General features: G+C 48.2%; 1 long non-coding RNA gene across 1 annotated transcript; it reads left to right on the top strand.

The window, feature by feature from the left end:
• Positions 1 to 7573: 7573 nt before the first annotated feature.
• On the top strand, positions 7574 to 15547 carry LOC147105611 (uncharacterized). The gene is made up of 2 exons (XR_015081525.1): positions 7574 to 8390; positions 13417 to 15547. It is a non-coding gene; the product is annotated as an uncharacterized LOC147105611 (long non-coding RNA).
• The last annotated feature ends 1053 nt before the right edge of the window (positions 15548 to 16600 follow it).

Below are 16600 nucleotides of genomic sequence, written 5' to 3'. Positions count from 1 at the left end.
GCAGAGGGAGTAGACTGGTAGAGACACTGAAGTAGAGGGAGTAGACTGGTAGAGACACTTATGTATAGGGAGTAGACTAGTAGAGACACTGAAGTAGTGGGAGTAGACTGGTAGAGATACTGAAGTAGAGGGAGTAGACTGGTAGAGAGACTGAAGTAGAGGGAGTCGACTGGTAGAGACACTGAAGTAGAGGGAGTAGTCTGGTAGAGACACTGAAGTAGAGGGAGTAGACTGGTAGAGACACTGAAGTAGAGGGAGTAGACTGGTAGAGATACTGAAGGAGTGGGAGTAGACTGGTAGAGACACTGAAGTAGTGGGAGTAGACTGGTAGAGAAACTGAAGTAGAGGGAGTAGACTGGTAGAGAGACTGAAGTAGAGGGAGTAGAATGGTAGAGACACTGAAGTAGTGGGAGTAGACTGGTAGAGACACTGAAGTAGAGGGAGTAGACTGGTAGAGACACTGAAGTAGAGGGAGTAGACTGGTAGGGACACTGAAGTAGAGGGATTAGACTGGTAGAGACGCTGAAGTAGAGGGAGTAGACTGGTAGAGACACTGAAGTAGTGGGAGTAGAGTGGTAGAGGGACTGAAGTTGAGGGAGTAGACTGGTGGAGACACTGAAGTAGAGGAAGTAGTCTGTTAGAGACACTGAAGTAGAGGGAGTAGACTGGTAGAGGTACGGAAGTAGAGGGAGTAGACTGGTAGAGACACTGAAGTAGTGGGAGCAGACTGGTAGAGACACTGAAGTAGTGGGAGTTGACTGGTAGAGGGACTGAAGTTGAGGGAGTAGACTGGTGGAGACACTGATGTAGAGGAAGTAGACTGTTAGAGACACTGAAGGAGAGAGAGTAGACTGGTAGAGACACTGAGATAGAGGGCGTCGACTGGTAGAGACACTGAAGTAGATGGAGTAGACTGATAGAGACACTGAAGTAGAGGGCGTAGACTGGGAGAGACACTGAAGTAGAGGGAGTAGACTGGTAGAGACACTGAAGCAGAGGGAGTAGATTGGTAGACAGACTGAAGTAGAGGGAGTGGACTGGTAGAGACACTGAAGTATAGGGAGTGGACTGGTAGAGGTACTGAAGTAGAGGGAGTAGACTGGTAGAGACACTGAAGTAGTGGGAGTAGACTGGTAGAGACACTGAAGTTGAGGGAGTAGACTGGTAGAGACACTGAAGTAGAGGGAGTCGACTGGTAGAGACACTGACGTAGAGGGAGTAGACTGGTAGAGACACTGAAGTAGAGGGAGTAGACTGGTAGAGACACTGAAGTAGAGGGAGCAGACTGGTAGAGGTACTGAAGTAGAGGGAGTAGACTGGTAGAGACACTGAAGTAGAGGGTGTAGATTGTTCGGGACACTGAAGTAGAGGGAGTAGACTGGTAGAGACACTGAAGTAGAGGGAGTAGACTGGTAGAGACACTAAAGTAGTGGTAGTAGACTGGCAGAGACATTGAAGTAGAGGGAGTAGACTGGTAGAGGAACTGAAGTAGTGGGACTGGACTGGTAGAGACACTGAAGTAGAGGGAGTAGACTGGTAGAGACACCGAAGTAGAGGGAGTAGACTGGTAGAGACACTGAATTAGAGGGAGTAGACTGGTAGAGACACTGAAGTAGAGGGAGTAGACTGGTAGAGACAGTGAAGTAGAGGGACTGGACTGGTAGAGACACTGAAGTACAGGGAGTAGACCGGTAGAGACACCGAAGTAGAGGGAGTAGACTGGTAGAGGGATTAAGTTGAAAGAGTAGACTGGTGGAGACACTGAAGTAGAGGAAGTAGACTGTTAGAGACACTGAAGTAGAGGGAGCAGACTGGTAGAGGTACTGAAGTAGAGGGAGTAGACTGGTAGAGACACTGAAGTAGAGGGTGTAGATTGTTCGGGACACTGAAGTAGAGGGAGTAGACTGGTAGAGACACTGAAGTAGAGGGAGTAGACTGGTAGAGACACTAAAGTAGTGGTAGTAGACTGGCAGAGACATTGAAGTAGAGGGAGTAGACTTGTAGAGGAACTGAAGTAGTGGGACTGGACTGGTAGAGACACTGAAGTAGAGGGAGTAGACTGGTAGAGACACCGAAGTAGAGGGAGTAGACTGGTAGAGACACTGAATTAGAGGGAGTAGACTGGTAGAGACACTGAAGTAGAGGGAGTAGACTGGTAGAGGAACTGATGTAGTGGGACTGGACTGGTAGAGACACTGAAGTACAGGGAGTAGACCGGTAGAGACACCGAAGTAGAGGGAGTAGACTGGTAGAGACACTGAATTAGAGGGAGTAGACTGGTAGAGACATTGAAGTAGAGGGAGTGGACTGGTAGAGACACTGAAGTAGAGGGAGTGTACTGGTAGAGACACTGATGTAGAGGGAGTAGACTGGTAGAGACAGTGAAGGAGAGGGAGTAGACTGGTAGAGACAGTGAAGTAGAGGGAGTGGACTGGTAGAGACACTGATGTGGAGGTAGTATACTGGTAGAGACAGTGAAGTAGAGGGAGTGGACTGGTAGAGACACTGAAGTAAAGGGAGTAGAATGGTAGAGGGACTGAAGTAGAGGGAGTAGACTGGTAGGGACACTGAAGTAGAGGGAGTAGACTGGTAGAGACACTGAAGTAGTTGGAGTAGACTGGAAGAGAGTGTGAAGTAGAGGGAGTAGTCTGATAGAGACACTGAAGTAGAGGAGTGGACTGGAAGAGACACTGAAGTAGAGGGAGTAGACTGGTAGAGGCACTGAACTAGTGGGAGTAGACTGGTAGAGACACTGAAGTAGAGGGAGTAGACTGGTAGAGACAATGAAGGAGAGAGAGTAGACTGGTAGAGACACAGAAGTAGAGGGCGTCGACTGGTAGAGACACTGAAGTAGAAGGAGTAGTCTGGTAGAGACACTGAAGTAGAGGGCGTAGACTGGTAGAGACACTGAAGTGGAGGGAGTAGACTGGTAGAGACAGTGAAGCAGAGGGAGTAGACTGGTAGAGACACTGAAGTAGAGGGAGTAGACTGGTATGGACACTGAAGTATAGGGAGTAGACTGGTAGAGACACTGAAGTAGAGGGAGTAGACTGGTAGAGACACTGAAGTAGTGGGAGTAGACTGGTAGAGACACTGAAGTAGAGGGAGTAGACTGGAAGAGACACTGAAGTAGAGGGAGTAGACTGGTAGCGGGACTGAAGTAGAGGGAGTAGACTGGTAGAGGGACTGAAGTAGAGGGAGCATACTGGTAGAGGCACTGAAGTAGAGGGAGTAGATTGGTATAGACACTGAAGTAGAGGGAGTCGACTGGTAGAGACACTGAAGTAGATGGAGTAGACTGGTAGAGACACAGAAGTAGAGGGTGTGGACTGGTAGAGACGCTGAAGTAGAGGGAGTGGACTGGTCGAGACACTGATGTAGAGGGAGTAGACTGGTAGAGACAGTGAAGTAGAGGGAGTAGACTGGTAGAGACACTGAAGTAGAGGGAGTAGACTGGTAGAGGGGCTGAAGTAGAGGGAGTAGACTTGTAGAGACACTGAAGTAGAGGGAGTAGACTGGTAGGGACACTGAAGTAGAGGGAGTGGACTGGTAGAGACACTGAAGTAAAGGGAGTAGAATGGTAGAGACACTGAAGTAGAGGGAGTAGACTGGTAGAGACACTGAAGTAGAGGGAGTAGACTGGTCGAGACACTGAAGTAGAGGGAGGAGACTGGTAGAGACACTGAAGTAGAGGGAGTAGACTGGTAGAGACACCAAAGTCGAGGGAGTAGACTTGTAGGGATACTGAAGTAGAGGGAGTAGACTGGTAGAGACACTGAAGTAGAGGGAGTAGACTGGTAGAGACACTGAAGTAGAGGGATTGGACTGGTAGAGACACTGAAGTAGAGGGAGTAGACTGGTAGAGACACTGAAGTAGAGGGATTAGACTGGTAGAGACACTGAAGTAGAGGGAGTAGACTGGTAGAGACACTGAAGTAGAGGGAGTAGACTGGTAGAGACACTGAAGTAGAGGGAGTAGACTGGTAGAGACACTGAAGTAGGGGGAGTAGACTGGTAGAGACACTGAAGTAGAGGGAGTAGACTGGTAGAGACACTGAAGTAGGGGGAGTAGACTGGTAGAGACACTGAAGTAGAGGGTGTAGTCTGGTAGAGACACTGAAGTAGAGGGAGTAGACTGGTAGAGGGACTGAAGTAGAGGGAGTAGTCTGGTAGGGGGGCTGAAGTAGAGGGAGTAGTCTGGTAGATGGACTGAAGTAGATGGAGTAGTCTGGTAGAGACACTGAAGTAGAGGGAGTAGTCTGGTAGAGACACTGAAGTAGAGGGAGTAGATTGCTAGAGACACTGAAGTAGAGGGAGTAGTCTGGTAGAGGGACTGAAGTAGAGGGAGTAGACTGGTAGAGACACTGAAGTAGAGGGAGTAGACTGGTAGAGGGACTGAAGTAGAGGTTTCTCTCTCTAGAGGCCTCTCTCTCTTGCACAGTAAAACCTTGAGTGGTTCGACCCACTCGCCCCTTAGATTCTATACTCTGGACTTTGGGGCAGGAACTACAATGTAGAGAAAACTCTTGTAGACCAGGTTTGATGAAACAAAATGATATTTTATTGCATGAGGAGAAAATAAATCAAATGCAAGCAGGTAAGAGAGTACATGGGAGGGAAAAACACAAACAAATCATAACGACACAATACTAACCAAGGGAAATACAGGCATCTTATACTCTACAAAGATCATCATGAAATATGGAAACACACGGATCATCGAGGGACAACAACTCATGTTAATTGTACCCTTATGTCCACACCTTTAAACCTATCTAGATCTGATTGTGAAGGGCCAGAAACATGCTCACCAATCCAACTAGGAAGTACCAGGTTTTGAAAACAAGTCTGGGTTTTGATCCCTTCAGGCGTCCCGTCTCCTCGTGGATTGTGGAACCCCAGCGAGCTGCGCCACACCTCTCTCCTGAGGTGTGGGTCGGGGGCGGCTGGACACCGGCTGCTTCTGTCATTTTATTTTGTCTCTTCTCCCGAGCCGGGAGAGGGCCTCTCGTTTTCGTCAACGGCCTGGGGTTGGTCGATGATCTCCCGATGTTATACCCCAGGGCAGGACGCCAGCTTCGAACGACCTTCTTGATGGCGGCTTAGTCTTCTTCTTCTTCCTCCGATGGTGGAGAGGAGTTCGTTGATCTTCTCCCAAACCAGCTCCTCTTTACCCAGCTCAAAAGCTGGACTGGCTGCCAACGCTCCAAGGCTGAGCTCGAAAGGCTGAGGCTCACCCCACCGCTCCGAAGAAGCTCCGACTCAACTCCAACTTAACTCAACTGCTCAACTGCCGAATTCCTACCCCAGTCCTCCAATTATACTTTTACTTCAGAAGCTTCTACTTCCCGCCCAAAATCAGGTTAGTCTTTGTTTAACTTTTGGCGGGCTGGGAGCACAGCGGGGTAGTTATTATATTTTTAAATATTTGAGATGTCCGATAAAGGCCCATCTCTGGTCTGGAATGACCTTCATTGTTTTTAATGTCCTGCTGATCTCGTTATCTAGTCCTTGGTGCTGTTCTCATGAATATGAAATTGTCCCCTTTTGTCTGGGTCAACATTTAGATGGCCTCTGTCTCCAGCCCGATCTTGACTGGATCTGCATCCCATCCATATGTATAGGTGGGTGTCTGGTTTTGTTCTCTCAGAAACGGCTTCCAGAACTTACTGTGGGTTGAATCCACAAAGCAGTCTGAGGATTCGCAGGAACCATTTTAAAATGTCCCAATAAGCCGGTCACGTGGTATGGCGGCCATTTTGTATGCCCCTTTTTCTGGGCTTCTTTTAAAACAGTCTTTAAAAATCATGGCCTCTTCTGCCATTTGATCCTCTATAATATAAAGTTCAATTTTGCGAATCCTACACTCCCCCCTGATGATACTGTAACTTGCTTGAAGTATCATAATTCTGGGTGAGCAAAATTTTCTGTCTTTCCACAATCAAACCATCCCCAGTATTTACCTATCTATGACCCCACGACACATGCATTTCCCATTTCAGAAAAATCTAGTGTACATTGAGCATCTACAGATGGCAATACCTTGGAGTTAGAATCTGACAACTTACTTCCAGGCGTGGAGGGGGGCCTTATACCCCTACATCTCCTAGTGCATACACATTACCCTTTTAATAATAACAACACATCTAATAAACTTCAATAATAGAGTACACACATGAAAATTACAATGCACATGAATATATATCAAAAACAATACAGAGGAGGGAGGGAGAGTTTTAACTTTATACAAAGCAGCAAAATCTAAACGGGTGTCTCGTCTTCTACCCGTACATAATGCTCCCTCCATTCCCCTCTATTCTCGTACTTTTGCGAATGTTTGGCCTTTTTGCAGTGTACAAGCAGCAAATAAACTACAATGACAACCTGGCACACTACAAGAATGTGGGAGGATATCCTAATCCAAGAAGGGACTTCTATATTAGTGAACAGGTCCCACCACGGTGGGGTCACTATGTCCAATATGTCTGCCCCTATCTCTAAAGTCTTCTGCTCCAGTGTGTAGAAGTGTTTCTGTGAAACAACAACGGCTTTTAATATCTTGGTGAGGTGTTCAGGGAGAGGGGGAATGATATATCCAAAATGTGCAACGAATCACTGCAGATCGGTGAAATTCTCTTTAACAGTGATGTGAACAGTGGAAGGTTCAGGAATGGGGACAATTCGCTCTTGGGCCACTTGAACTTCTGCCCTGGGCTTGAAACAGAAGCTGCTGTCACTAACCGGACACCAACCGTGCTGTCCATGTTGGTAGTGGGGTGCTGCAGTGGTGACACAGTATGTCCCACCTCCTATATATGCCACCTGCAGGGGCACATGGCCTTGTGCCATTGCTTCCATGGTGCAATTTATAGGCATCGCGCCAGCAGTTCTGAACCCGCACTGTGGTTTTGAATGGGCATTCAAGTGCTGGTGACACAGTATGATGTGTGCTCCCCGGGTCTGGCACCCGTCATTGCATGCTCCCATCGAGTGATGTAAGGTGGGACCCCTGTGTAGCGAATGTGCGCACCCCCCTGAATGACTCCAATGTTCTCCACCCTGTATACCGGGGCGGGTTAAGCTGTCTTTCCCATCACCAGCATTCTTACCACTATACCCATAATGGTGTGATTAGACCATCCACAGTCCACTGGGACTGGGTAGGCCTCTGAAGCTAGTCTGAGCTGGCACGGACTCAATGCATTCTCAAAAGGGTGGAGGGCTGCGAGGTGCTTGTTGCTGATCCAGGAGGGGACTAAACCTTGTTTCAAATCCTCCAGGTTACTGCGCCCCTCGCCCAGTAACCACGCCCCATATAGCACACAAGCTTCATTCTGCGCAGCCTGATCGGACGCATTCCGATCCTCCCTGATGAGAGCATTTACCGTTCTGGCATGTTTCTCCAGCTCAGCTATAATTTCTTTTAAGTGTAGTGTCATGGCCTGGTCCTCATGTAACTCAGAACCCACTACCTTGTTCTCATCAGTCAGTATTGTAGTGTCCGCGCCTTAATAATACACGGACTGCAGGAGAACAATAAAACAGGTATTTACTGAACAGAGGGTACTGTTAAGGAGAATTTCAGTACTAAGGACTTTGCAAAGACTGTCGGGATACTTGACATTAAACTGGTTGACAAAGGGGCCCCCTGAACTCGCACGTAGGCTGGGATGAGATAATGCCAGCTGCAGTTTTGTTATTGAACGATTGTGGTCACCTTGCGACGGAAAATAGGTTGGACTGCTGCTTCTCCTGTCTGCGGTTAAAGGTCCCGAAAAAGGTTTTAGACCTAGGGTCCATCGCTTGCTTAAAATAGGTAACCATTATAGATGTCACGGGGTATCGCGGTGATTAGTAATATGAGGTAATTTGTTTTGACCCCTGTATATAGGCAGGGGCTTTGTGTGTGTAAAATGAGAAGTGTGGCGATTGCACACCGGGTGTATAGCTGCTTCTCCCAGAGCTCTGCAATAAAGCATTCTTTTACTTTGCCATTCACTCGTGGTCAGAGTTTTATTTGACTCCAAAGGCTTCTGTTGGGATCGTGTCGACCTAGAATATCACCTGGTCCACGTAGCCCCAAATTAGCTACAACAATTGGCGCTGCGAGCAGGGTCACCGAGTGACTGGCCGCCCTGATCAAGCGGACACACGCTCGAGTGATCTAAAAGAACAAAAGAGAGGTGAGATGGCATATGTAAAATTGTGCTAGGATACTAACAACCGTAAGACTGCATTATTTCTTGTAATTCCAGGGAAACTAGGTATAGCCTGGGAGGAGAACTGGAGATTCCAGGGAAACCAGGTAGCCTAGGAGGAGAACTGGAAGAGAGGAGAGGTAAAGGAGCCGGACCAACCTTTACCTACACGTGACGGACCCCGAGAGAAAGGTATTTGTGTTCTCAGAATCGGGGGGCCGAAGATAGTGACCAAGGGACATAATGTCGAGTAAGGATCTGAAGCGGGGGCCCCCGGGCTCCCTCATCGATACTTTTATGACGGATAGATGTACCCTTATTGAAAGAATGCAGGAAGACGGGTGGGACGTATCCAAAGGTTTGGACCGACAGCGGTCATGGTGGGACACACAGAAAAAGGGAAGAACTAAAAAAGCAGGAGTACTGTTGGTTCATCAATTGGCAGGATTGATAGAACAGGCAGAAAAGGCAGCGGTGAGTCTTAAGGGAAAACAACTTCAGATAGATAACCTCCGAACAGAGTGTGAGGGATGTAAAAAGCAAATAGAAGTCCTCAAAGGAGTTAATGAAGGACAACAACAATGGCTGAGAGAATATAACCGACAAACCTGGGGAGAGACAGGGAGAGAAGAAGCTCTGCCCCCATATACCAACCCCAGCGCACCCCCAGTTTATAATGTAGCACCGGTGACAAGGCAAGACCCACTGAATGACCTAGTGGTTGCTAATAGGGGAAGAGCAGATTGGAAAGCATTTACCCCAGGTGAAAAGGAAGCCGTTATGAGCCGTCTGGGAAAACTACAGACCCGGAGTTCTAACACTAAATTTTGGGCGGAGCTGGATTCAGTTTGGCAGGGTCATTCCCTCCACCTTAGGGACGTACACCAATTAGTGCAGGCAGCATGCCCCGTGGACAGATGGCGGTTGGTGCCTGAAAACCAAGGCGCTGGCAATGCCAACACAGACTACCGCAACGGAAGATGGGTGAATCAATGCCCACTAAAAATGAATAAGGAAGAAATGACTCCCGCCTTCCAGCTATACAAAATAGCAGTACAAGGGGTGTTAGGAGAGGCCCCCACAAATTGGAATAAAATAACGGCGTGTAAACAAAAGAAAGGAGAGGGCTCTTCAGAATACGGGGAACGATTGTTCGCCGTCTACGGAGAATCCTCTGGACAGCCAAACGCGGTGAGAACAGACCCAGCCTTTATCCAGGCATTTAAAGATGGGCTGTCCCCCCCCCATCAGGCAATCCTAAAACTAGGAGTACTGACTACCAGAGTATATGATGAGATGTTAGTGGACACAGGAGCAGCAATATCTATAACCAACCTCCCCCTCCCTGTAACAAAGAAAAGTGCGGTAATTACTGGGGTGGGCGGTGAAGGTGTCACAGCCTTCCGCAGCATCCCGCAAGTAGTAGAAATAAATGGGCGTTATATCCCCATGAGCTTTTATGTATGTAAAAATAATGAAGGGACTATAATGGGTAATGACCTGTTAAGAGAGTACCAGGTACTTGTAGATTGTGGAAAGGGTAAGTTAACCTGGCCAGATGTAAGTGGAAAGACCCAAGATGTGGGGTGCTTAACGGGCCACATGACAACGTTAGGAGTAGCAGCAATAAATACGTGGTCCAACCCACCTCTACCAGAATATGAAGACATTTGTAACTCTGTGGAGGGCACCTGGGCGGCGAACAAGCTGGACACTGGTAGGGTCAACATGGACCCTATCATAGTGCCCGGACCAGAGCATAAACCCCATCGTCAGCACCCCATAAAGCCAGAAGCCCGTAAAGCAGTAATAGAGATAGTAAAAGGGTTAGTGGAGCGAGGTATTCTAAGGGAAACAACCAGCACCACTAACTCCCCGACCTGGCCAGTGGGAAAACCTGACCGGAGCTTCAGGCTTACAATAGATTACACCGCCCTAAATAAGGTAACCCCAAAGTTACACCCCATAGTTGCTAGCCCCTCCACGATATTAAATGGGTTAGACCCGGGGCATAAGATCTTTACCGTGCTAGACATAGCTAACGGGTTCTGGGCTCTGCCATTAGACCCGGGGTCTCAAGAAAAGTTTGCCTTCACAGTAGGCGACAAGCAATATACATGGACCCGACTTCCCCAAGGGTTCCATAACAGTCCAGCGATCTTTCACCAGGTCATGTGTGACATTCTCCAAAAAGTGGAACTCCCACTTGGGAGTACCACCCTCCAGTATGTGGACGATATACTCATAGCGTCCACTACAAAAGAGGGACATAAGACTGCACTCGGTGCAGTCCTAAAGACCTTAGGGGAGGCAGGACTGAAGGTCAGCCCCAAAAAGGCACAAATAGGCAAAACCCAGGTCTTATATTTAGGACACCTTATCTCACAAGGGGTAAAGGAGATGCCCGCAGATAGAAAAGGGGCAATACAAACCATGCCTAGGCCGGTAACAGTAAGAGGAGTAAGGAAAGTACTGGGGCTTTTTAATTACAGCCGAAACTTCATCCCGGGGTTCGCAAAAACAGCGGAACCCATACAGCGATTGGTAAAAGGGGGTAAGCCTGCCCTGGACCCCATCGAATGGGGTCCTGAGCAGGAACAAGCTTATACCCAACTTAAACGAGATCTGATATCAGCCCCAGGACTAGGACTCCCAGATATGAACAAACCCTTCCACATACACTGCGATAATGAGGAAGGATTTTATTCGGCCGTAGTCACCCAGGAGCATGGAGATAAACGTAGACCCGTAGCATACTATTCCACTGCAGAAGGACCAGTAGTATCGGGACTCTCGCGCTGCATAGCTGCTCTAGATTGTGCAGCTTGGGCCGTAAAAATTAGCGAGCCCATTGTAATGACAGGAGATATTATTCTCCACACAAAGCATACTTTGGTAGAAATGTTAAATACCAGAAAATTGCGATCAGTCTCACACTTGAGACGAGCGAAATGGGAGGCTGTTCTCCTCCCTCCCAGTAAAGCAGTAACAATAGTCAGAGACGCAAGGGAAAACCCGGCTGAAGGCGTATTGGGGTCAGGTATTTCCCATGATTGTGGAGATGTAGATGCTGACTTAGAGGGAGACAAGATAAAAGACACTCCGTTACCAGGGGCTGAAGAGACCCTGTACGTGGACGGGTCCCGAAAATATATAGACGGACAGCCTCGTACGGGCTGGGCTGTAGTAAATAGTCAGATGAGAACTGTACGATCGGGGAGACTTGAAGGAGGCTTGTCAGCCCACGTAGCAGAACTAGTGGCTCTGACAGTAGCATTAGAAGAGTCCGAGAATAAAATTGTAAATATATATACAGATAGCCGATATGCGTTCGGTGTAGTCCATGACTACATGACTGCATGGGGCAGACGGGGATTTGTAACTACCGGAGGAACCCCCATAAGACATCAGGAAAGAATCGAAGCCCTCCTGGAAGCGAGTAATAAGCCTAAACAGGTCGCAGTAATAAAGATTAAAGCACACCAAAAAGAACCAGCCAGAGACAGTCCAGAATGGACGGGTTATATGGGCAACCAGGCAGCTGACAGGGCAGCTCAGGCAGCCCTGATCTTGGAACGGAAAGAAGCAAACCTAGAACGGAAGGAAGGAAAGCAGATAGCGAAACAATCCGTGGAGTTAGCCTTAGGATGGGAACCCGAGGAACCTGTAGCCAGTGTAGATAGCCCAGGAAATTAAATTAGTATCGCTGAGCTACACGAGGATATATTACCTAGTGAAAGGCAAAGATGGAAAGAACAAGGAGCCAGACCAACAGCAGACGGAGTATGGCGAATTAATAACAAGGTAATGGCCCCCGAGTGTATACAGAATACCCTACTCGAAATACACCATGGATTAAGCCACTCTGGAAAGGAGGCGATGCAACAGACTTTAGGTAAGGAGTGGTGGTGGAAGGGTATGGGGCGGGACATTGCTAAGTATTGTCAACGATGCATCGTGTGCGCTCAGCATAACCCAGGAAGACCGGTTAAGATTAGATTAGGACACCAACCCAGGCCCCGAGGGCCATGGGAGCACTTACAAATTGATTTTACGGGGCCCCTACCCATGTCAAAGGGTAAGACGTATTGCTTGGTAATCATTGATCAATTCACAAGATGGGTGGAGGCCTTTCCCACCAGAAATTGTACGGCCACTACAGTCGCTCGAATCTTGGCGGAGGAGGTAATCCCACGTTGGGGAATGCCGCTCCAGATAGATTCGGATCAAGGGACCCACTTCACAGGAGGTGTGGTCAAACATATGTGCCAGTTAATGGGAATTAAGCAAAAGTTTCATATACCCTACCATCCCCAGAGCTCGGGGATGGTAGAAAGAATGAACTGAACACTAAAAAATGCGCTGGCTAAGGCCATGCAGGAATCGGGAAAAACATGGGTGGAAGTGTTACCTATCATTCTGATGAAATTACGAGCCACCTGTAATCGTACCACAGGCCTTGCCCCGTATGAACTTATGACAGGACGAGCAATGCAATTGCCAGAAGGCATAATTACGGGAGGGGTGGATGTAGGCCCCTTAAAGGACAAGCTACGGCGATATGTCCAAGAAATGAGTAAACAACTAAAAGAAATGCGGACGCAGGTAAGGTACCGCCAGAGGGAGCAGGACGAGAAGGAATTCCCCTTCCCGTTACCAGAAGTCCCTACAGCGGGAACTAGGGTAATGCTAAAGGTATTACCAACCAAATCAGGCTTTGCTCCCAAATGGAATGGGCCTTACGAAGTTATTATTAGCGGAGATACTTGCGCCTGTCTAGACATACGGGGAAAGGGAGTGTGGAAACATTGGACACAGCTAAAGATATATGAGCCAAAGTCATCCCTGGAGCCTCCTGAGACGGAGACTACCGGGGAGAGTGAAACCACGAAAGAAAAGACTGACTAAATGAATGTAACCAGCATAAAATTAAGATTAAAGTTGTTAAGGTATTGTGTTAAGGACTCAATCTGTAGGGGCGTACAACGCAGATTGAGAATTGATACTGTTTGGTTAAGGCATAAGGATTACGCTTCGGGGTTACAGAACTCGTACTCGGCCTTGGAAAGGTGACTGCGATTATGCGAGATCTGTAATGGTGTTTGGATCGTTCTGACCTGCTGACATCCAACACCCATTTTAAGTTTTAAGCCTTAATCTACCTCAGAAGGGGTGTGCATAGAAGTTACTAATAATACACCCTTGTATTATTTTCCAGGTCAACATCAGCTGATTAATGCCTGATACTTTGATCTGTTTGCCTGTGTGGGCATTTATTTCGTGGCTTATTGCATCGGTTGTGCTTGTGTGCTTTTATCTTAACGCGTTGTTACAAGAGTGTTATCGGGAGGGCCAGAGAAACCATAAGCCAGTTTCAGACAGGCAGTCCTTACTTAAAATTGAAAATGAAGACCGTAATATGTTTAGTTGCGATAATATGCATTGTTACGGTAACCCGGGGCAGACCGCGGTGTAAGCGTAATTTACACTTAAATACCTTTGTTTATATGTCCTACGAGTATGCTAAGAAAAGGGAGCAGTCCAGCTGTTGGGTCTGTATCCACATCCCGTTACATAGTAGGGGTGGAATACCCCTTCGTCCGGTGGCCTTTAATGTTACTCAAATGCTGATATGGATGCACCACCAGAACCAAACTAACGTACCGTGTGAGGAGGCAGTCGGAAACCGTACTGCCACCAGGGGTGCAATCCGACGGAACCCTTTTACTGGAATGAATTGTTCCGCCCTCAGGACGGCGGGTTATGAAATGACCGAGTTTGAGGGATGGTATTATACATCCTATAATACCAGTGTAAACCCCCCTTATCTGGTACTAGCAAATACCAGTGGAATGGGAAACCCACGTACGGGAGTGTGTATTATGCGTAACCTAGAGAAAGGTGGGGTCCCGGTAGGAAGCAGTAGCTGCTATAAGATCATTAACTGTACCACCGGGCCGAACGGGACGTCCCAGGCAAATAGGATTCTGATTCCCCCCCGGCCGGGGTACACGGAGTCCGTTATCCTAACGGGACCCAGCACATTCAATCAAGAGCAGGATCCAAGTAACCCAAGTCCTGGGCTAGATAGTCTAAAAGCCTATAATGGTACATATTTTATATGTGGTCACCGAGCCTATCCATGGTTACCCCGGAATTGGACGGGTTCGTGTTACTTAGGTTATGTAGTACCCTACATTCACCTCTTGAATGAGATTGGGGAACACCACGAATTTAAGAAATACCGGATTAAAAGAGAGCTAGGAGCTTATCAAAGATTTTTTGGTGTAATAAACCCTCCCTATGGAATAATGAACTTAATGGATGAAACAAGGAAGTTGGCAAGGTTAATAGAGGTAGTTGCCAATGTTACTGGGGAAGCTTTAACAGAAATGAGTACCGAAATGGTAGCCATTAGAACAGTAGCCCTCCAAAATCGAATGGCCTTAGATTGCCTCCTTGCGGCACAAGGAGGAACCTGTGTCTTGATAGGAAGTGAGTGCTGTACTTATATCCCTGATAGTGCGGAAAATATCACAAACTTAGTAAACCACATGAAGGATGAAGTGAAGAGAGTCCATACCAATCCGGGAGAAGGATGGTTGGAGTGGCTAGGACTAACAGGATGGGGTTCCTGGATAACGCATGCATTGGCTATCATCGTTGCGATATGTGTTGCAATATGCTGTCTGCTAACTATAGTGAGAGCTTGTTGCAAAATGGCAATGACACCGGTAATGCCAGTCAGTGTGATTCAGGCGGATGAACTATCGCTTATGGAAAAGGACAAGGAGGACCAACCTGAACCAACTGCCTTCCCTCGGATGAGTCAGTGGTTGTAGGAACAACACTGTGAAGAAAGAAGATTGATGGTCAGCTGGACCAAGAAGATCGTGATCCAGGACCAAAAGGAGGGATTGTTAAGGAGAATTTCAGTACTAAGGACTTTGCAAAGACTGTCGGGATACTTGACATTAAACTGGTTGACAAAGGGGCCCCCTGAACTCGCACGTAGGCTGGGATGAGATAATGCCAGCTGCAGTTTTGTTATTGAACGATTGTGGTCACCTTGCGACGGAAAATAGGTTGGACTGCTGCTTCTCCTGTCTGCGGTTAAAGGTCCCGAAAAAGGTTTTAGACCTAGGGTCCATCGCTTGCTTAAAATAGGTAACCATTATAGATGTCACGGGGTATCGCGGTGATTAGTAATATGAGGTAATTTGTTTTGACCCCTGTATATAGGCAGGGGCTTTGTGTGTGTAAAATGAGAAGTGTGGCGATTGCACACCGGGTGTATAGCTGCTTCTCCCAGAGCTCTGCAATAAAGCATTCTTTTACTTTGCCATTCACTCGTGGTCAGAGTTTTATTTGACTCCAAAGGCTTCTGTTGGGATCGTGTCGACCTAGAATATCACCTGGTCCACGTAGCCCCAAATTAGCTACAACAGTACTCTTTTATTTGGACCCAAAAAACCCCCCAATTCAACTGTAAATAAACAAAAGTTCAACTAAAGCTTAACAAATCAAATTAAAATTTGGTTTTCTGTGTTGATGATGCACTCCAGTCCCCGCGGCGCCCATCGGTCGCGGAAATACTCAAGCGCACCGGCGGACACCGCGTGCTCCATCTCCAGGGCCACCCGGGCACGAACATGGCCGCGGAAGAGATGCAGGCAATCCGGCTGGACGACCCCCTCGACCGCCCGCTGCCTGGACCAATTGATGGCTCTTTTAGCCAGGCCCAGGAGCAGGCCCACAAGGAGGTCCTCCAACCCGTCCGCTCCCCTCCGCACCGGGTGACCGTAGATCAAGAGCGTGGGACTGAAGTGCAACCAAAAATCGAGGAGCAGCCCCTTCAAGTAGTGAAAGAGGGGCTGCAACCTCTCACAATCCATATAAACGTGAAACACGGACTCCTCCAGGCCGCAAAAAATGCAGGCGGCCTGGGAGTCCGTGAACCTACTTAAAACCTTATTGCACAGGACCGCTCCGTGCAACACCCTCCAGGCCAAGTCCCCGATGGAACAAGGGAGGACTCCCGCATAGAGAGCCCTCCATTGGGGACCTCCGCTACCGCCGGTCGGCAAAATGCCACGCCAAGGCGTGTCCGGACGGTAGACGAAGATGGCAAAGTGGAGAGTGTGCAGGAGCAGCCCGTACAGGAAACCCCTCCGCGTGGAATGAAAAGGCACGGAGGGTATTTCCTCGAGACGGCTCAAGTTGTGAGGCGCCGGTTCCCGAGGGGAGTTTCGGGGCCGGGCGCCGATGAGGAATTCCGTCCGAACGGGGGTAAGCTCGGACGGGATCGCCCCACGTGCTTGAGCCGCCTCGATACACCTAGTGGAGTCGGGGCCCAGTGCCGCTTTTACCGATTCGATGGTTTCGACCGCGAGCCGGACGTT

Source organism: Somniosus microcephalus, chromosome 17 (assembly GCF_052327205.1).
Source record: "Somniosus microcephalus isolate GS21.2 chromosome 17, FLI_Smic_1.0, whole genome shotgun sequence".
Classification (NCBI taxonomy): domain Eukaryota; kingdom Metazoa; phylum Chordata; class Chondrichthyes; order Squaliformes; family Somniosidae; genus Somniosus; species Somniosus microcephalus.
This window is presented reverse-complemented; position numbering and strand designations above follow the sequence as displayed.